At 38.0% G+C, this 22,188-nt stretch overlaps 1 protein-coding gene across 3 annotated transcripts in view; it reads left to right on the top strand.

Annotated features, from left to right (window-relative positions):
• The first annotated feature begins 2,264 nt into the window (after nucleotides 1–2,264).
• Nucleotides 2,265–22,188, top strand: part of LOC126284511 (uncharacterized) — a 384,018-nt gene continuing 364,094 nt past the window's right edge. For all 3 annotated transcript variants that reach the window (XR_007551488.1, XM_049983488.1, XM_049983487.1), the window contains exon 1: nucleotides 2,265–2,594. The gene's annotated coding sequence lies outside the window, so the exon portion shown is untranslated. The remainder of the gene's footprint in view (nucleotides 2,595–22,188) is intronic.

The following is a 22,188-nucleotide window of genomic DNA, read 5'->3' as shown; positions in this document are numbered from 1 at the left end:
GTCATATCTCAGTGAGGAACTTGAAACTTTCAGCACAGGGCAGGAACAAGTAGAGGAACTATGGCTCAAATTTAATAGAATCATTGACCATGCACAAGATGGCTATGTACTCAGTAGAACAGTTCGTAATGGGAGGAAACCTCCATGGTAAACAGTGACTGTAAAGATACTTCTAAAGAAACAGCAATTACTGCATAATAGGTTTAAAACAAAGTGCACAGCTATGGATAGATGCTGATCTAAATGCATTTGGCCATCAAGAGAGCAATGAATGATAGCTTCAGTGACTACCATAGGAGAGTATTGTCAAATGATATTTCACAGAACCCAAAGAAATTCTGATTGTATGTAAAAGCTGTTAATGGCACCAAACAAATGAGACAGGAACTGAAATTGAGGGTATCAAAGCAAAATCTGAAATGCTTAACTCCATTTTCACATGTTCCTTCACGAAGAAAATCCAGGTGAATTGCCCCAATTTAATTCTCATACCACTGAAAAGAGAAACAGCAAAAATCATTAAAAATGAACAGAGCTCGAGAACTCAATGGAATTCCTGTCAGGTTCTATACTGAATTTGTGGCTGAGTTAGCCCCTTTTCTAACTATAATCTATCATATATCTCTCAAACAAAAAACCATGCACAGTTCTTGGAAAAAAGCACATTTCACACCTGTCAACAGGAAATGTAGTAGAACTGATACACAAAACTATCAACCAATATCCTTGATATTGATTTGTTGGAGAATCTTAGAACACATTCCAATCTCAAAGATAATGAGGAATCTTGGACAGAATGACCTACTCAATGTCCACCAGCACAGATTCTAAAACCATCGATCATGTGACACTCAACTCACATGACATCCTGAAAGCTCTGGACCAAGATAGTCAGGTAGAGTGAGTATTTCATGATTCCTGAAAAGTATTTGACTCAGTACCACATCTACACCTATTGTCAAAAGTACGATCATATGAGGTATCAAGTGAAATTTGTGATTGGGCTGAGAACTTTTTCGTAGGGAGAATATAGAATGTTATCTAGGATGCAGAATATTGTCTTCGATGGAGAGTCATCATCAGATATAATGTAACTTCAGGTGTCCCCCAGGGAAATGTGTTGGGACCCTTGCTGTTCATGTTGTATATTAATGACCTTTGAGACAATATTAATAGTAACCTTAGACTTGTTTGCAGATGATGCAGTTATCTATGATGAAGTACTGTCTGAAAGAAGCTGTGTAAAAAGTCAGTCAGATCTCGATAAGATTTCAAAATGGTGCAAAGATCGGCAACTTTCTTTAAATGTTCATAAATGTAAAATTGTGCACTTCATAAAATGAAAAAATGTAGTGTCCAATGGCTATAATATCAATGAGTCATTTCTGGAATCGACCAACTCATACAAATACCTGAATGTAACACTGTGTAGGGGTATGAAATGGAATGGTCACATAGATGCAGTCATGGCTAAAGCAGGTGGTAGATTTCGAGTTATTGATAGAACACCGGGGAAGTGTAATCAGTCTACAGAGGAGACTGCTTACAAATGACTCGTGCCACTAGTTCTAGAATACTGCTCAAGTGTGTAGGACCTGTACCAAATAGGACTAACAGTGGATATTAAATGTATACAGAGAAGGGCAACACAAACAGTCACAAGTCTGTTTGATTCATGGGAGAGTGTCACGGAATTAGAGAGGGAACTCACCTGGAAGACTCTTGAAGATAGACATAAGCTATTCCGAGAAAGTCTATTGACAAAGTTTCAAGAACCAGCTTTAAATGATTAATTTAGGAAAATACTACAATCCTCTACATATCACTTACATTGGGTTCGTGAGAATAAGATTAGAATAATTACTGCACACATAGAGGCATTCAAACTACCATTCTTCCCGCACTCCATATATGAATGGAACACAAAGAAACCCTAATAACTGCTCCAGTGGAACGTACCCTCTGTCATGCACCTCTCTGTGTTTTGCAGAGTATGTAGATATTAGCTACCCACAAGCTCAAATGTAGTTGAAGTTAAAGAACTGCACCCTGTTCTCTCATTACTTGTTGCTGTTACTCAGTTCCCAAGATCTTTTTCCATCTTCAACATATCTAGTTCGAATATAATCCAATTCGGTTTTGCGTCTAGCAGTGCAGTAAGTGTTACAGTTTTTTGTCTGAGAGACAGACAGCGTCGTTTCGTTGCTAAGCGACCGCAGGAAGCCAGCCAATGACTGAAAGCGCACGAGCAGACAACCAGACAGCGTGAGCAACGTTGCAACGGTGCTAAACTAATGAGCGCGTATCTGAAACGCAGCAGTGAGCAGTGACTGTCTCATGTCTGGTTTGTAGTTCTTGCTGTTTTTAGTGCTTGTTCACTTCTGTTTCATTGCAAACCACGTCCAGTGCGACGAGTGGTAGAAACGAAAAATGTAAAGTGAAACGGAGGAACAAAGCCTGCTGCGTAGCCAGGACTGCGAACTTGTGTGATATCTGAGGGAGTGTTTTGAAAAAGAGAATGCGAAATGTTAAGTGATACATCGTAATTCCTGAAGGTCAGGACGCAGAGGACTGCAGCAGCTTCGAAAGTACCGGTAAGCAAAAATACTGTTGAGACAATATGGAAAGTTCTTGTTTGTGTATGCTCTCACCCATTACTAGAATAGTGACACAGCAGTCTGGATGGTGCTCGTGGTGTAATGGGGTAGAGTGTGATGACTGTGCTGCTCGTTCTTCAGTTTACAGGCGGGCCATAGTGAGCTATAGTGGGGTTTTGAAATCCGTATCATTTTTCTGTTAGTATCCGTTGATGAATATTTTCTTTTAATAAGTCACATTTTCCAGGTAAGCAGGTTCTACATGAAGGAAACGCCGTGAACTGGCCATAATACGTTTAGCTAAACCTAATTTCCTACGGTGGTTGAGTGTGAAACAGTCAGTCTGCTCTTGGAAATCTCTACCCATTTGTCTACATAACAGTTACTTTCTGCCACTTTAAATATGCCTGACTGACAAAGTTTTTGGGTTGGTTCTGAGATGCCATACACGAATTTTTTCACTAAATGGTTGGCACAAGCGAAAGTGTTTTTCGTGCGTATTTTTAAATAATTTCACCAGTTTGAAATAACGTCTCAATATGATTGGGTTATTATCTACTTCAATTTCATGTCGATGATACAACCGTTCAGTTGTTTATTATACATTGTACACAAGTGTGTGTTTCAGATTCGTGACAATTAAAAGTTTGTGTTGTGGATTTAATTTCGGTCTCAAAGTCGCTGAACTCGGGAGTCGCAGATAATCGTTTGCATGTATGTTTATGTCGTTACTAGAACACTTCGATTTGTGTACTATCCCAATGTTGAGCAACACTCGCTCCATTTCTCCTTCCCGAATGGTAAAGGGTAATTATTCTCATTGATCTAATCCTTAGGAAAGATCTGTAAAGTGCTCAAATTTGGTAAAAGTATTTCGCTCGCTTTCCGATTTTCGTAGTTTATTTGCGATATATCAGAATTTACATTGCAGTTTCATTTCTTATGACGAAAGGGGAGTTTAAATATATGTAAACGTTAGTATTTTTCAAAACCTACTTTTTTGTTACTGATTTTTTGCTAATTGACAATCTGAAATTTTATGGTGGCAAGCTCATCAAAAAGACCGAAAATATTAATGAGCTTCCAGTCATTATCCGTACTATATACTTTTTCTAGATATAAAAAGTATATACAGTACCCTGTTCCACTCATAACACTTCACCATTATTTGCCGTAAGCTAAAGATCTGGTCCTGACAACCTCTAAGAGGCCTAAACCCACACTGATTTTCATCCAATTGGTCCTCAACTAATACTCGCACTTTCCTTTCAACAATACCTGAGAAGATTTTACACACAATGCTGATTAAAGAGATACCTCTGTAGTTGTTACATTCTTTTCTGTTTCCATGTTTAAAGACTGATGTGATTACTGCTTTTGTCCAGTCTGATGGAACCTGTCCCGACTCCCAGGCCATTTCAATTATCCTGTGTAGCCATTTAAGACCTGACATTCCACTGTATTTGATGAGTTCAGACTTAATTTCATCCACCCCAGCTGCTTTATTGCACTGCAATCTATTGACCATTTTCTCCACTTCCTCAAATTTGATCCTATTTCCATCATCATTCCTATCCCACTCTACCTCGAAATCTGGAACATTACTGATCGTATTTTCACCTACATTGAGCAACTCTTCAAAATATTCCCTCCGTCTGCCCAAGGCATCCACAGGATTCACCAGCAGTTTTCCTGATCTGCCCAAAATACTTGTCATTTCCTTTTTACCTCCCTTTCGAAGACTGCTAATTACACTCCAGAATGGTTATCCAGCAGCTTCACCCATAGTCTCCAACCTGTTTCCAAAGTCTTCCCAAGATTTCTTCTTGGATGTTGCAATTATCTGTTTGGCTTTGTTTCTTTCTTCAACATAACTTTTTCTGTCTACCTGAGTTCTAGACCCGAGTTCTAGTATGTAGCCATTTTTGATACACCTTCTTTTTCCTTTTGCAGGCTGCCTTGACTGTGTTATTCCACCAAGCTGTTTGCTTCATCCTACTTTTACACACTACTGTTCCAAGACATTTTTTAGCCACTTCTAGTACTGTGTCCCAGTACCTTGTCCATTCCTTTTCTAATGACTGTAATTGACTACATTCAACTAACTGGTACCTTTTTGAGATTGCTGTTATGTACTTGTGCCTGATTTCCTTATTCTGAAGTTTCTCCACTCTTATCCTCCTACATATGGACCTGACCTCTTGCACTTTCGGTCTCCCAATTTCACTGCAGATTGAATAATGATCAGTGTCATCAAAGAATTCCCTGAATTCATGTGTGTCCCTCACAGCCTTCCTGAATTCCTGATCTGTTATTATATAGTCAAAGGCAGATGTTACATGTAGTGAAAAAGTTATTTATTGTTGTGACACTAAGTGCTGACATTTGTTAGTTACTAAATCCTTCTCTGAGTTTGTATAAGTGTCTATACTGCTGCTTGCTAAATGTGTGTAGTTCTATAAACTGGCATGATAACAAATGTCTTGTAATGCTTGGGATCACCAGCGCAATAGTGAGGGGAAGGCTTGTAATTGATGACATGGATTCGCTGGATATTGTGTTCTTGGTATCTGCCATCTCCACACGTGGGTATTTTTCTCTGGAGATACATAATTACAATACAGATTTTTTGTACAATAACAAGGCTTCCACACCAAAACAAAGTTCACACCTTAACTCAAAAGAAATAGTCTAAAAGGAGAAGCATCATTAGAATGGTATTTAGGATGATGATGGGGATGGTGGTGGGGATGATGATGATGATTATTATTATTATATGGTATTGCATTAACAAGATCACATACTCTGTAAAAGGCACAGTGTGCAGTTCAGAGATTAGTTTTTGTTTGTTCTCCTCTGCTGGTATAAAGAGTCATCCCATGAGGAGGGACTTGTTTTTTTTATATTTGTCTTGGTCCTCCCAATCTCCAGATTTGACTCTGATTGAGGGTTTGAGTGGTCCATGCTTCATGCCCTGATGGGAGACTTTCAGGTGGGGCCACCTAATGAGTTAGCGAGCTGGGAACCAGTATATCAGTATTTTATACGTGGTCTCTTTTACAGATCAACCACCCTTTCCTAAAATTTTCAAAGTCGCCAAGTTTGCCTTCACTATTACCACCTTTGCATGCTCGTTCTGTTTCCTTTCACTTTCCAACATTGTGTGTAGATACTTCTCAGAGTGACTGTCAAGCAGCACACTACTAGTGCCCTATTTGGCATGCCTTCAGTTGCCACCACAACTCCCTGCGTGAAGGCGTTTTGAGCACACTTTTTCACAGGGCACGATCGATCTGCAATCAGGAGAGCCTTCCAGCAGAACTGGAGCGCCTCGAGACAACATTTTGGAAAAATGGGTACAACCGGAAGCAAATAAGACACGCTCTCAGACTGTGTCAAGAGAACGAGAAGAAGAAATAGAATAACACAACTCGTTGGCGTGCATTCCGTTTGTCGGAAACACCTCAAGAAAAATTGGTAGAATCCTGGGGAAACACAATGTGAAATGTGTATTCCAACCCCTGCAAAAATCTTGACTCTACTGAGTTCCTAGGAAGATGACCTAGGCCTTTGAAAACCGGGCTTTTATAAAATTCCCTGTCAGTGCTGAAAATCATACATTGGGGGGAGAGTCCGCACTGTAGAAGAGAGGTGCCGTGAACACAAGTGCCATACCGAATTACGCCAGGCCACTAAATCAGCCATGGCTGACCATTGTATAAAGACTGGCCATACTATGGACTATGAAAATACAAAAATACTCTGGCAATCTTCCTACGTTTGGGACACTGTTAATAAAGAGGCACTCAAAATAAGACTACAGGATGATCTAATTAATAAAGACAGTGGCCTTCAACTTAGTCAGGCTTGGAACCCTTCACTCAGATTGGAGAGAAAGATACGGTGCCAGAGATCGAGGACCATCCCTGACAGCAGCAGCAGGGAGACTGCAGACCCCAGTTCAGACCCAGGCGGTGCTTCCCCCACCACTTCCAGTAGCTGCCGTGCTGGTCGGACCAAAGACACTAGGAGAGGAATGGTGGAGGGGGTAACGGCTACTGTATGTAGGGTGCCGAAAGGAACAGTACAGCATTCGTCAGGAACCACCTGAAGATGGCAGCATGTACTTCTGCCGAAATATTGTGGAGAAATTACGATGCTACCCTGTTGGATACCCAAGAACTGTTGAAATTCTTTGAGTTTATTGGCTGTGGGTTGGAATAGTTTGGTACTAGCTGAACCTGTTGTAGTTCAAGGGTGTTTATTCTTTCTCCTTTGTCCTTTAACAACATTCATATACACATCTTGCTCTATACCATCTGAATAACAATACCTGACACAATATTTCCATGGTTGTTCAACAGAGACTTTCAGCACTGAGATGCGACTGAAAGCAAAAGATTCTTTATCCTCTGTAAATTTACACTTCTGTATTTTATCAGTTAAAGGCTTTGAACTTAAGAAATCAACCTGTTGCATTTCAGTTACATTAAATTTTCTTTTACTTGTCCTAGTATTTTTTTTATGAGATCTATCCACCCAGCAGGTGTGTACACACATTTTTCCATTCTCTTGTTCTTCTGAGTCCAAAGTCCCTATCACATGGGAGGTAGCTATGACCTGATACTAGATACTTGTGAACTATTTCATTAACATATCGGTTGTGAATAAGTTAAAACCAGAAACATACTAAGGATATATTCTTATTTTGAGCAAAACAATTATCAGAATACATGATTCATTTGTCAATATTTTGAAGATTGTTGGAAGCATATTTAATTAAACATGATATTATTTCAACAACACCCCGTCCTGCAATATGTTCTGGCCATACATACATGTGCACATCATCTGAAGTACAATCATGCACACAAAAGTTACAAGTCCACAACTGCCTCTTGTAGAAAACTTCACTAGTGTGTATATGGGGAGTAGGCAGCGCTTGTTGTAAATTGAATGCTATGACTTCCACAGAACTGTGGTCTTTAGAATAAGATGTATCAGTCTTTAGATTATTATGTGTCTATTGTGCTCTTAATTGATGCAAATCTAACTCTTTTTGGATGTTAGCTTTTTTATGCGCAATGAATCGCACACCTTGCATGTGTCAGTAGATGGTGAGGAAAAGAGAGGTTGAATTTTATATTTAAAATATCCCTGTAAATATACTCACTAACAATATCTTCAGGATTATATTCCTGTTTGATCCAAGTAACATAAAGTTTATACATCATAGCTGCATGAAGACCTTTGGCAAATATTTTCTATTTAGAGTAGAAACTCTCGAATAATGACTTTCACGCAATGGAAAACTATTAATATAATTTACAGTTAAATTGGACTGATGATCACTAGTTTTATTGGGTCAATTTCCATGTCTTCCATGACCGTCTTGTTTTGGTGTTCCTACAATCTGTTTCTGTGAAACTGCCTTGAAATTCGACAATTACTGATTACAATCAAAGATATTAATGCCTGTTTGCAAACTCTTTTTATCACTACCATCTAACAAAATATAATACTAATGGGTGTGTTGTCTCCTGCTCTCATTTCCACTTGCACTGTATCTTTTCTTCACTAGGTTCACTTACACACACACACACACACACACACACACACACACACACACACTAATGTACGTATTTTGTAAACTAAAGTCACACATATTCCAAAACCTTTTGAACACGGTTTCGCATTCTTCAGTGAAATGAGTAACACTTATGTTGACAATTGCATAGTGGGGCTTGTTTATGATTGTGGACTTCCTTACCTGTTCTCTCTACATATTCTTTTCCTGCATTTCTTTTCCTCTTCTTTATATTCCTGTCCCAGGAATGTATACACCTTGGCCTTTTCCTTCAACAGCTTTCCATTGTTTCTTCGTTATTTCCATTGCTTGAGACAGAACTCTCGCCCTGAATGTTAGCCATACTTCATGTTATTACACGTGATCCAGATACTGACCTCCGATTGGATGTTTGAGGTTGGACCAATGGTGCACACAAACAAACTGGAAGTTTGTACGAGGGAAGAAATTAGTGGCGTCTAAATAATATGTACGAGGTGGTAGTGCTCTATGCCAAGTGATAGAAAGGTAGCCCACCTTACTATGGCTGCAATATCTCATTTTCTGTATTGGAGAGGGTTAGACCATTGTTGCGCCGACCCCTTCAATTGGAAGCTTAAAAGATAGCTATTTTGTCACTCTGTAGGCATTGACAGCATCTTAAACTTCATTAAACTGTAATAGGTAAGACTTACAAGAAATAACTAGGAAGTTAAGGTATGTGGAGATTTCATCTCGAATTGTTACATCGAGGGCACCTGGAGTTGGTGATGCCTGACTTGTATTTGACCCCCACAGTAACATTCCCAACAGGAATAGAAGTACATATTCCATCAGTGATTGACAGTTTGCTTCTAAATTGACTGTGTTTAATAATAAATTTATTTGAACCAATAATATATGATTTTGTCTGAGTGTGCTCATCAAAAGTTTTCTTCTTTTTCTTTTTAGATAATATGCATACAGTGCTTTGTACTTAACTATGTATGTTCAGTGCTTGCACGCATGTGGGAATTTACAAACAAACCTCTATACACATGTAAATTCAGGTTGCTTCCTTGTGTTTGTCTGTATGTGTAGGCCAACTCGGGAACTGCTGTACAGATTTTGATTCAGTTTCCATTAATAGATACAGTGTTTCACAAGCTAGGATTCTGTATATTATAATAAAAATTTTGAAAAAAAATTGACTGAATTGCAATAAGTGAAAAGTTGTGAAAATGATAACACTACCACCTAGAAAGCAGCTACCATAACTTGATAGAGCAGCAGTACTTTGAGGCAGCAGAAAGTGTGACAAAATTTGTATCTAACTTCAGGATGTTCATCATTGTTACGTAGGAGGAGAGAACAATAGCAAAAAGGAATATTAAATTTTTCAACACTCCTGTCAGCTGTAGTTTCATTATCAGTTATTGGCAACTGGTTTCGATTATAAGCTTCATCATCATCAGGCCCTTTAAATACATGGTAGCTGAGCTTTCTTGAAAGACGTCAGTCACAGAGTCCCATATGAAAATAATTGGTATATGCATCAACTCCTGTAGTAAGGCGAGGCCGCAAACTGCTGACCGAAGAAGATGGCTGTGGAAGGATATATCTGTGGTGTCACACAACCACCTGGAAAAGTAGGGCCTATGACCACAGCACTGTGAGTGGCAAGTTATACACCACATATCATCAAACTGGTGCTGGCAGCTTGACTATACGCAGTACCATGATTGTATACAACCAACCTCCAAGGTGAGGCAGAGGCCATTCCCGGCCTACGAAGCGTGTACTGAAGTGTGGTGACTGAATATGCGAGGGTCCAGCCCTGTGTATACCACAGTTTAGTCTCATTGAGCCCATAATTGTCAGTAGGTTGTAATTTTTGTATTGTTTTCCTAACTTTGTATCCTGTCGATGGTAACAACATTATACTTGCCACATAATTTTTCATTGGAAGATCATGTGACTGTGGGAATTCTAGTTCTTGTCTCTGCTATATATGAAAAAATATTGTTCATAAAATTTCCTGTCCTCTGAGGATCATTCATTGACTTAGCCTGTCTTTTATCTTTAAGTTGTTGTGCTTCTGTTTCTTTCAGTATTTCTTGCGTTATAACCTTCCAGACTGCTTCACTTTTACAGTGGAGTCTCAATTAGCTGACCCTCAGTTATAAGAATGTGCAGTTATCTGGATTTTCAGCCACAAGCAAATATCATTATAGTCTAGTCAAGTACAGACATTTCGCTCAGGCACTACCAACCAGCACCCAACGCAATCTGTCTACGGCATTTCATTATTGTTTCAGTTAGACAGCACATGTTTCATTGTTTTCTCATTAATATTAGTGCTGCAAAGTTGCTGAATTGGTCACTAAATGAAATTCCACTAGTTAAAAAATGAATGACTTTATTTATATTAAAAACAAAGATTCCAAGACTTACCAAGCGGGAAAGCGCCGGTAGACAGGCACAATAAAATAACACACAAACACACACACACAAAATTACGAGCTTTCGCAACCGGCGGTTGCTTCGTCAGGAAAGAGGGAAGGAGAAGGAAAGGTTAAAGGATGTGGGTTTTAAGGGAGAGGGTAAGGAGCCATTCCAATCCCGGGAGCGGAAAGACTTACCTTAGGGGGCAAAAAGGATTGGTATATACTCGGGGACACACACACACACACACACACACACACACACACACACACACACACACACACACACACACACACATATACAGACACAAGCAGACATATTTTTGACGCATTTTGGGGAATACCCTTCATTGGGTAGTCTGGAAATCAAAATACAAATCACAGAATATAGACAAATGCACATAGAGCAACATGGCAAGAGTACAACCATTACAAATTTTTGTTATATTGAGAGCTGACGTACACACCATGATCTAGATATTTAGATGCATAAAGACATGCTGTAACTGATATAGTTGTCTTGGCAGACTGATTGCAAAACTAATCGTGCTTTCTAGGTAGAAAATTTACACCATGAAAGGTTGGTGAGTGTACATAGGTCGTGCCACGTAGTGGTGAAACAGTGATAAATTTTTATTTACATAAAAAATTGTTGAATATGTAAGATAAGGTTCAGAAAGGTATACAAAGCAAGAAAGTTAAACGACAAGCTGTATAACAGTTTTTATATTGGTGTAAAATGCCATCAATAGAATAGACATACAATATAATATACTTCAGGTATACAAACCAGCTACACAAAATCAAAATTATACACAAATGATGTATTGACAACAAATGTGAACCATACTACAAAGTGATGAACAATAAAATATATAGAAGTCTGATGCTAACAAAGGGGGAAAAGCAGTTGTGGCATATAATATCAATACAAGCACTCACAGGATCAAGTAATGGGACTAGTAAGCCTACCAAAATAAATCAAGAGAAAGGTGAAATAATGTAACAGAGCACCGGGAATACAAAGCTGTATTGAGGACCTACTAATGCTTCAGAAATACTTGAGTTAACGGAATTAAATATCTTCATAAAATCAGGAAAACATTTTTACATTTGATGGTGTCAGGGACTCTAACCTTCCAGAAAACACATTGAATGCAGTATGTATGGAAAGCCTACTTCCGCGTAATGAAACATACAAATGTGATGTACATAGAATTGGAGCAATAAATCCCACCTTCACAGGACAGGTTAGGGGTGACAGTACAAGTAAGAACATTAAAATAAGTATCAAGTGAAATGCTGTATGTAATGTAGGAAAAGTAATAACTACTTATTAATAAGCAAATGAAATACAAAATAACTTTAAAGGCCAAAGCTGTCTGGGACTCGAACCCTCATGAAAAATACATATCAAAAAATTTGCACAGGGACAACACATCTGTCTAAAATAAGCAAAAAGAATAGTTGAAAGTGTAGGTAGAATGAAGGAAAGTGGCTCAGGCACATGCAAAAGTAATTCCAGTATTTATCGTAATTAATAAAATACGACGAAAGTGCAAGGTTTAATAACCAATTGCATGGACGAATACATGTGTGGAGTAGGATGGAGCCGGTGGGGGACACATATATAATTAAAAGTACAGTGTTCCCTCAAATACTTCAAAGAACCACTGGCATCTTGAAGACAGCTGTTCATTCAACACTGAAGATAGGTCACACAGTTGGTGTATAAAAATTTCTAACTCTTCCAAAATATCTAACTCGCACTCTTTCAGCTTGACATGAAGTAGGGCTACCTTAAATCCTCTGGCTGTGGGAAGTTTGTGGTGTCCCAACATGTCCTAAATGGCACCCAAGTGCAGAATTATTTTTAGAAGTATGTTTACAAAACCTAGTGGCAAAGCTGCTTCCAGTTTGTCACACGTACACTGTTTCTCAGGCAGCATACCATTTAGCGACCAATTCAGCAATTTTGCAGCACAGGTATTAATGTGCAGTATGGTTGCATTCTTCCAGCATGATTTTGTCACTATTACTGCCATCTTTTTAGTTAGTAACCAATTGCTGCATTGTGTCTGTGCTTAAAAAAAAAAGGCAAAGCACAAGGGAATGGCCTTATTACTAAAAGATGAAATAAACATTATGGTTCATTAAAAAAGGAGAAACTGATAGTAAGTTGACCAATAAGTATGGTGCAAGTACCATACTGTTAGATAAACAGTATTAAGAAGAATATCCAATTCAGTTTTGAAGTGGACCTACAAACGTGGCAGTGAAGACTGGGGAAACATCAAGAAAGATGAAGAAACCAAAAATGAACTTTTGGAAGTTGGCTTTGCGCTGTTGGCTTTTACAGAAACAATCACTTAAGCAACCAATATCTGGTCCTTTGTACTGTGTAATCACATTAAATTTAAATAAACAAAACAGGTGGTGATTGAAGTAACACTTGGTTGTACAGATTTAAATCTCGTAATGGAATTGGAAGTAAAAGTGAAAAATGTCAGGTGATGTGGAGGCAGCAAATTCTTTTAAAGGTAGTCATAAAAAAGAATCGGATGAAAATGACTGACATGGGTTTTGTTTACAGTGTAATGAAACCATATAACATTCAATTTTAAACTGTTGCCGTCAAAATCTTTACTTTCTCTGGGGGAGAGTTCAACTCCCACATATAAAATTAATAAAGAGTGAGTAATATTAGTTTCTACAGATGCCACCTGGACTCCTCAAATGCCTTTGCTTGTCACCCAAAAATCCAAAAACCCCCAGATGATTAAAAAATAGCAGAGTTCATTTAACTTATAAAAACAAGAAACTGTATGGATAAGCACCAAAATATTCTTTGACTGTTATGACAACACTTTTATCCCTGAAGTAAAAAAAGTTCAACATGAAATTGGTGAACAAGGAACAGTCCTACATATACGGTATAATGTGCCAACCCATCCTTCTGCTGAACCGTTAGAGAGAAAATGGTATGTTTACAATAAAATTTTTGCCTTGTAATGTGACAAACTTTCAACAAATGGATTTAAGCATTATTGAAATATTAATACGACTTCATAGAAAAAGCTTTTATGTACATAGCTATTTTTTGGAGAAGGTAATGTAGAGGATATTTTGCTATGTTTCAAGCAAATGAATTTAAAGGAGTGTTGTAACAGGCTGTAGATGCATGGAACCCAATCAAAAGAAGACTTTGAAGATAGTTTGGAACAGAATACTAAAATACGTGAGTGTGAAAACAGTTTAACTGATAAGGTGATACTGTTCTGGAGAATATAAATGAAATAATGACAACTATACAAATATGCCAGAATGGGATGCCGATGATATGAAAGAGTGGCTATCTTCTGATAGTAATAATGAAGGTTCTTGAGATCATTTTGTCTAATAAAATAGTTGAAATCATATTGCAGGCAAACAAGTGGCAGGAAATGCAAGAAGATGAAACGGATGAAAATGTAGATGCAGAAAACGGTTCAGGGCCTACTCATGTGGAAGCATTTCAAACCCTGGAAACAGCTTTGAAAAACAGTGTGATACCATGGTTTATTGATGTTGAAACAAATCTGTTGTACAACAGAAACAAAGAGAAAAAAAATGGTTTATATTAAATGACAACTGGCAAATATTTTAAACAAAATTAAACAGAATGTCTGTCCTATGCTACTTTTGTTAGATATTTCATGATTAAGAGTGCAGTATTATCATTTTCAGGAAATCCTGTATGAAAGTGTGCCATCTGAGAACATACCTAAAAGATAACTCTAAGTGAGTGACTAGGCTATTCTGGCATACATTACAAAAATTACTCTTCAAGTATCCAAATAACTTACAAAAACAGTTACACCAATTAATAGAGTCTCTCCTGTATTTCCAGCAACGGTCGTTTGGTAACTCTTTGTGGCAGGCAATGCCTTTGTGCAAATGTTTTTGTATCTTTTGGAACTCTGGCTTACCATGGGATATCTAGAATAGAGGACTTCCTGTACCTGCTGTTACTGACTGGTTTACTGACTTGTTTTACTGGTAGGAGGGGGAAATTCTCTCTCTCTCTCTCTCTCTCTCTCTCTCTCTCTCTCTCTCTCTCTATTTAAAAATATGCTGCTCTTGGAATATCATTAAATGCACCAGAACATATTTATTTCCACTTTGTACAAAAAAAAAAAAACCTATACTCTATTATGTAAGCCCTCACATTACCAGGCACCCAGAATCAGTTAATTACAAATTTTTGAACAAAATTAATACATAAGCTTTTATCGTGGCTGACTATCCACGTCCAGTCCATGTACTCTCAACAGTCACTATTTTGAGTCTCTCCATATTTATTTATTTTTATTTTTTTTAAACAATACAATGCTACATTACTCTTTGCAGCTGGCCATGGAGCTTCCAAGCCGTATTTGCTTATTCTTGGCAGGTCGCTCTGAACACTTGCCAGCGCTGACGAAATATCTCTCTTCCAGTTTCGCCTGCACAAACAATAAATGGGTGCAGTATCCCGTGCTCACCCTTATGCTCTGCTTTAAAATAACCCGTGTTCGAAACGGCTGGAACACAAGTGTCTCTAGACTTTCGTAAAATATTGGGGCACTACAGTTTAATTTAAATATTGTACATGCCTTAAAGAATGTTGCACCTACATTGTTTTCTGTATACATGCAACCTAATATAATTAGGAATACCCTTGAAAAGTCTTAAATTTTGTGTTTTGTGAGGAATGTTCTGTAGACCTCCAGTCTGGTGCACTTACGTAATGCAGCCTTTAATTTCATTAATTGTCAGAAGTAATGAGAATGTCAAAGATCTTTTGCATGTCCAACTACTTTCCAGCCACAATGTAATTGTTCCATTGGTTGTGGCAATCTTTTGCATTTGTTCTGGGGAAATATCTGAGAGTTCTAAGGCATCCTGGAATATTTCCATGTCTGCTGCTAATGACAATATTATGTCGTGACAGAATCCACTTGCGATGTCTGATACTTGATGTGACTGACATTGAAATTTATACTTGCAGCTTAAGCCCCACAGATAAATGGTCCAGGCAACTCAACTGCCTTTTTTGTTTACAATGCCAGTGAATCTGAAGGTGAGAAGTGACCACACTGACCTGACTATAGAAAAGTCCCTCCTGTAGCTCGAATATTGCATTTTGCCATATTTTGAGCAAATTAATTTAGGGGAGACTTGTTACAGCCAACGAATCGAACTCAGTTTGTAGAATTTGTCTTTTATCTCTCTGTTTTTGTCGTTATCTTTGAACTAGTCGCATCTACCCTTAGCTCTGTGGTGTTCAGTACAGCTTTCAGTATTTTAAATTTTACTTTCTTTTCTGTATTACATTTGAATTGTGTCAATCACTTGGTTTTGAGATTTTGTGGTATGTTTAAGCTGGTGCTTTCTATGTATTGTTCTAAAGGTTTTCTGTGCCACTGTCATTTCAAATATTTTTTGTTTATTTGGCTTTCCCTGATAACACCACTTTACTCATGCAGTCTGGATCTCAGCATGTCACCAGCTTTGCATACTACACACAAGCTGGCCCTTCTCCAGGAGGGCTCTGGCTGTGAAACAGATCTCTGATCCAATATCTCTGTCTGTATTAGTCCCAATTATGTAGTTTGACTGTTATAGCAAGTGTAGAAAATTTTGACAGTTGGCCACTCCCATCTCATTTTCTTGTGAACTTACTGCTTTACTTCCTCAGGCAAATGATCTAGTTCATGCATCATCAACAAATCTATGTATAACGATATTAAGTGAACTGTCAATCACTATTGTGGTTGTGAATGTCTCCTGTATATAATTTCTAAATGATGATCTTCTGTAGGTTAATTTTGTTGCACATTTTCCTATGTCTTTGCTCAAGTGTAATTTGTAGGATGAGCATCTGTAGTGCCTCTTGCATATCTGTGATCTTTTTCCAATGTTGAGGTTGGAGGTTACACCATGAAGCTTTGCTCTGAAGAGTTTGGAACACGCTTAGTTACACTGCAAATGGCAGGCCTAAAAAGTCTACTGGAATTTTGTGTGTGTGTGTGTGTGTGTGTGTGTGTGTTTTGGGGAGGGGGTGCAGAAAGTTTAGTTTTCTAGAAAGAATTTAAAATTTAATTTGTTCGGGCCCACAGCGTGCTGAAGTTCGCGTACAGGATGTGTGGGCCATGTATGGCTCAAGGCGTGGCATGTGTCGGCTTTGTTTGGTTCTCAGGAGTACCAGCTGCAATGTGACACTTAATCGAGTATTGTGGTGTGACATTTTCAGTCTGCACAACTCTCTTCAGGTTGTCAGAATTGTAGTGTCAGTGCTCTTGACCCTTCGCTATTTGTTTGTGGTACAGAGGGCATTCATAGTTACAGTGGCTGTTTGCACAAGAGGAGGCAGTCTAGCAATCTATCATCACAAACTTTAGAAATGAATGGGAATGAATAGAGGTAAATGAGAATTATCAGTATACACCATGCAGTTGCATAAACGGCGGGTACGGCAGATTTTCAATGGAATGACGTTACAAAACAGTGCAGAAAGAATTTAAAGGTTTAGTTGGCAATGAAAGAGAAAAAAACTAGCGTGGTTGACAGACAGGATTCATTGTTCTGTAAATCAAGAAGCACGTTGTGCTAAACTTGCAGGCATAGAGCGTATGAAGTAATTGGTGGTATGAATAGTAAAAATTTCTGACATTGCACACATTATTCCTCTGTTAGTCACAACAGTTTTAGATGGAAATCAAAGAAGAGTATTGAGATTTCATATATTTCTGCAAAGTATGTTGGTTAAGTCTAGGGCTTGCCTGGAATGATTTTTTTTATTTATTTAATACCCCCTATTGTTGAATTTATGAAGAAAAAAGGATTATAGAATGATAATTAAAAGATCTGGAATGCATTTAGACTGTGCATTTTAAGTGGACTTGGCTGCACGCTGCACACAGTAAAACACTACAAGGATAGAACCAACTTATTTCTGAAGTGATGGGGATGCATTTTAAAAAGAACCTCGTTGTAGAAGTGAGACCGTCAGACACAGTCCAATTCCCTAAGCTCAGTGGTGTTAAAGAAATGTGAGATCTGAAGGATTCATTGCGGCCTTGAAAGAATTATGGTGTTAGTTTCCTAAACATATTGAGGACACTGACAATTTAACATCTATTTCTGAGCTGTTTTTAAGACTGTTTGCCATTTCAGTTGAAAGTATCCTTGCGCATGTGCAGATGTAAATGATTGCACTGCAAGGCAATTCCCTATTTAAAGAGAAATCCCTTTAACATTAAAACTGTTCAGGTCATCTACATTGCTTTCCTCAGGTAGTTTTTCCATGTCTCCATATGAGACTGCAAAATTGCTACAATATTTCAGTTAACATATGTGTGAAAGACATTTATTTGATTATGAGACTAAATAAGTCGCGATAACATGGCAACTTGAATGCGAAGTTCTTTGAAATGGTCTGCATCTACTCTCATGCCAGCAGTTTGTACTAGATGAAAATTTTATGTCTTTATATTTGAATAAAACTGAAACTGTGTTTTGTTTATGATTTGTGTTGTTGAAAAATGTGGAATACGAAACCAAATCCAACGAAGTCCAACTGCATTGCCATTTAAATGCGGTGTGTTTGCTGTTTTCCTCTGCTCACGTTCAGACAGCATGGTGTTGCGGTGGGGGAAATGTGCCAGTGAAGCTGAGTGCTGTGGTACTTGTGTCAGGGCATGGTCTGCAGGCTGTATTGTTGCACACACATGCACAAGATCTACATAAATGTTATTCCTTCAAAATACTACCCATAACACACTATACACTAATGCTAGTGCTTTTTTCAAGTCCTGAAATGCTTCTATGACTTAATCTTTGTGGTGGCTTTTAGCTGATTGAGTGAAACTCCTTCAGTCTAATCTGTGCTAGTAAAATGATAGTTTTCATTTCTTAGAATGAAAAAAGTTGCATGGAGTGAATACGGAGGCTGGGGCATCATTACAGAATTAGTTTTGACCAAAATTTGTGAACAAACAATGACGTGAATTGTTTAACACAAATTAAGACTTTTATTTTTTTGGATTGCCTCATATAGAGGGCATTGAACTGGTAACTAGAACTTTGTATTGAACTTTCAACCTTGGCCAGGAACTCACTGTGTTATGCTGTTAATACTGAAGAACACAGTCAGCATAAGCATCACATTTGACCACACTTGTTAAGCTTTTTTTTTTATCGTGGCCATGCAGAACGCTTCCATTGCAATGGAAAAACATGCCCAAACACTTGTTTAACCTGTTACGGCATGGTTGAAAAGCTCTGCAATTGTGTGGACTTCATACAGCAACTCCTGAGCAACTTGCATTTTGCCAGTGTCGTTATTCAAAATTCAGTAGTTTTGGAATGTTGTTCGCTGTCACTTTTGTACCCAAAACAAACTGAGAAAAATTATCTAATGAGCCAGCTGACATGCCAATGTCTATGTCTATGAATGTTATTTGACAATTGTTGATAATAATTTCTATCAAATTTTCCATGGTTTCATCGGTTGATGATACGTTGGGCATATAAAGAACACTTTGCATCTTCAGTGTCTTGATGGCCTTCTACAAAATGCTCATACCATTTTGTAAACACTTGTTCTACAAGTAGCAGATTCACCAAAAACAGTATTCAACATTTATAAAACATGACTGCACCTTATTTTGTTTTTGTAGCAAAATTTAACACAAATTCGTCAATCGATTTTTATATAGAGTAATTGCCAATACTATCAAAACACATAAGACATTTTTGATGGCTGAGAACAGAATAAATATCATATGCCTAATAGTGTGTGTATACCTTTCAAACATGTTTGCCAACATAAATCTTGTGAATTGGAATAAAATGACACACAAAATTACAAATTTCCTGTTATCTTTTGAACACACCTCACATAATATCAATTTTGTTTCATTTGTATGTTGGTGCTAATGCATAATGAGACTAATAATTTTGCTAACTGTAAGGATTTTTTATCACTTCCGTCAAATGCATGTGAAAAAATAGCTTCCTATCGAGTGTCAACCCAAGGTGTACATTGACTCTCCATACATAAATCGCTACACTTAGTCCAGTCAATGAAGGAAAATTGGGAAAATATCTTGAAGTCATACATTTTTGCACAGATGGAGAGTGCTGAACAGCCTACAAAAAATCCTGACTGTTGGGATGTAAGGTTGAGGCTTTTTTTAGCAGGGGGTAGGGTGCTTAGGGGTATCTTTCTCAAATAATAAGGAAACTGTAGGTTCTAGTGAAAATGTTTCACAGCTAAAATTAAAATTCATTAAATTTCTTACAAAATAAGGGTCCTGTTCATTTTCTGCATTGCGGGAGATGGAAAAATGGCAGATTATTAAAAATAATGTTTTAAGAGCATAAAATTAACGTTATCTGTAAATAAAGAATATTAAAAACAAATACTTAATTTTGTGTACCACGTCTGAAAAGTGCAGTAGTTTCGTGTTTAGGGATACATTCTTTTCCAGTGGTCTAGGATGAAGGGAGACAGTAGAAATGTGAGGGAAGGTAGGTCACTGGAAAGTGGTCATGTAATTTCGTCCTTCATAGGTCTGCAAACTGAAGATCGAACAGGTGATTCTCCACTCTGTATGGCACACGAAGCAACTACAGACTTTCTCACAAAGCTATGCTGCCTCTCCACAGCACACATTTTGAAGCACAGGTGACACAATGTGAAGACATGCGCAGACAGGAGGGTCTGCAGCTCATTGTCTAACATGAAAGTGGCTAGATTGGACTGAGAGTTTTACAGGCACTGATGACTGCACTGTTGAATGCCATGAAAACCAAACATCATCACAGAACGGGAGGGGGGGAAGGGGTGCTTTCACACAAAATGCATTAACAATACATGAAATGAAGATACATACTAATAATGCTAACACAAGAAATGCATAGGAGCAGAATTTGTGTAAATCGCTTAACACGCTTCTACACTGCTAAAGGGGAAATTGATTATTAGTCACCGTTTACAGCAGCTGTAATGTTCTTCCAGGAAAGGCAACTTCCCCCACTATGTGCCATGCTCAGGTTTCAGTTTACAGACACATTATACCTCCCCACCTTTTTCTATCCAGTTGTCTCCTGTAAGTAGACAAAATAACATAACCGAGCTCATATCTATATGGTGGAGTTACTTTCCATGTATTTAATGAGTACTTTTTGCAAATGTTATATGAGCTGTTGTTCAAACTACATTCCTGTAAACAGTGATGGAGAAGTGTTTAATTTGTAAGTGTGGTGATGTCAGTGACCTATATAGTACTAATGGGAACTTATAGTTACTTGGTGGCGAGTTAATGGATGTTGAGAAAGTTACTGCACTTCTCTAGTCCCTGAGAGGTTGTATAAATCTTCCCCATTCAGAAAGTAGAGTGGAGTGCACTTAGTGGAGCCACTCACCCCACATCCACAGTGTGTCTTCCAAGGTGGGTTTGAATATGTCCGAAGGAATGGGGTCTAATCATGCTCAAATGTAGAGCAGTAATCTGCTGTAAAGCGTTGCTTGACTTCCATTGAAATATCTGAAGTTCTATAACACCTATTTGACCAACGTCTGTTGAGTGAGGGTGCAATTTAAGCCCCTGGGTCTCTTCAAATGTTGAGAACTGAGGTTGGGGAGGTGCATTTCTTACCCCTCATGCTCTGAAAAGTATTCCTGATAGTGATAGTGGAGATAATGAAATTGACATTATTTTATTCACTTTGGTGTGAGACAGTCAAGTACTTAACTGACAGCACATTCCACTTGGGACAGGTTCTTCAATGTGTTCAGCTTTTTACATAACAGCTAACTTAACAATTGCATGTACTCATTTAAGAAGCTTGAAGTAACTCCACTACAGAAAGATGAACTCAGTGAAGTTGTATTGTCTAATCACTCAAGAGACCTGCACAGGAAATACTGTGGACGTATAGTCTGTCTACAAAATGAAAAGTGAACAGTGCTCATGGAGGGGAATTTGCCTTTCCGGGAATAATGCTACAGGTGCTATATAAAATGACAGAATCAATATCCTCTTTAGCAGAGTTGTACATAGACTTTGTACATATGCATTTCTTGTGCTCATGTTATTACTAACTCATATTTGCATTACATGTAGGCCTAGTGTTAACACATTACGTGGAAAAATAAACATCTTCCAGACTTTTCAGCACACTGCATAACCAGTGTTCTATAAGGCGCACAGTGGAAGGTCGGCATGACTTTGTGAGACACGCTGTAGTTTCTTATTGTGACGTGTTGGGGTGAATGGAGTTGGTAATCACTTGCTCGATTTTCAGTTTGGAAACCTATGAAGGAGGGAAATGCATGAACACAATCCAGCAACATATCTTTCCTTGCATTTCTACTGTACACCCCCACCCCCTTCCCTCCCTCTCCCCTTTCACGCTGTTATGCAGTTTCTCTCTTAATACAGATCTACTATGTTTAGGTATAGCACAAACATTAAATATTTATTTTTAACCCATTTCATTTAAAGACAAATGTGAATTTTATACTGTTAAAACAGTATTTTTAATAATTGTGATTTTTCCAATCGTTGCAACA

Source organism: Schistocerca gregaria, chromosome 8 (assembly GCF_023897955.1).
Source record: "Schistocerca gregaria isolate iqSchGreg1 chromosome 8, iqSchGreg1.2, whole genome shotgun sequence".
Classification (NCBI taxonomy): Eukaryota; Metazoa; Arthropoda; class Insecta; order Orthoptera; family Acrididae; genus Schistocerca; species Schistocerca gregaria.
This window is presented reverse-complemented; position numbering and strand designations above follow the sequence as displayed.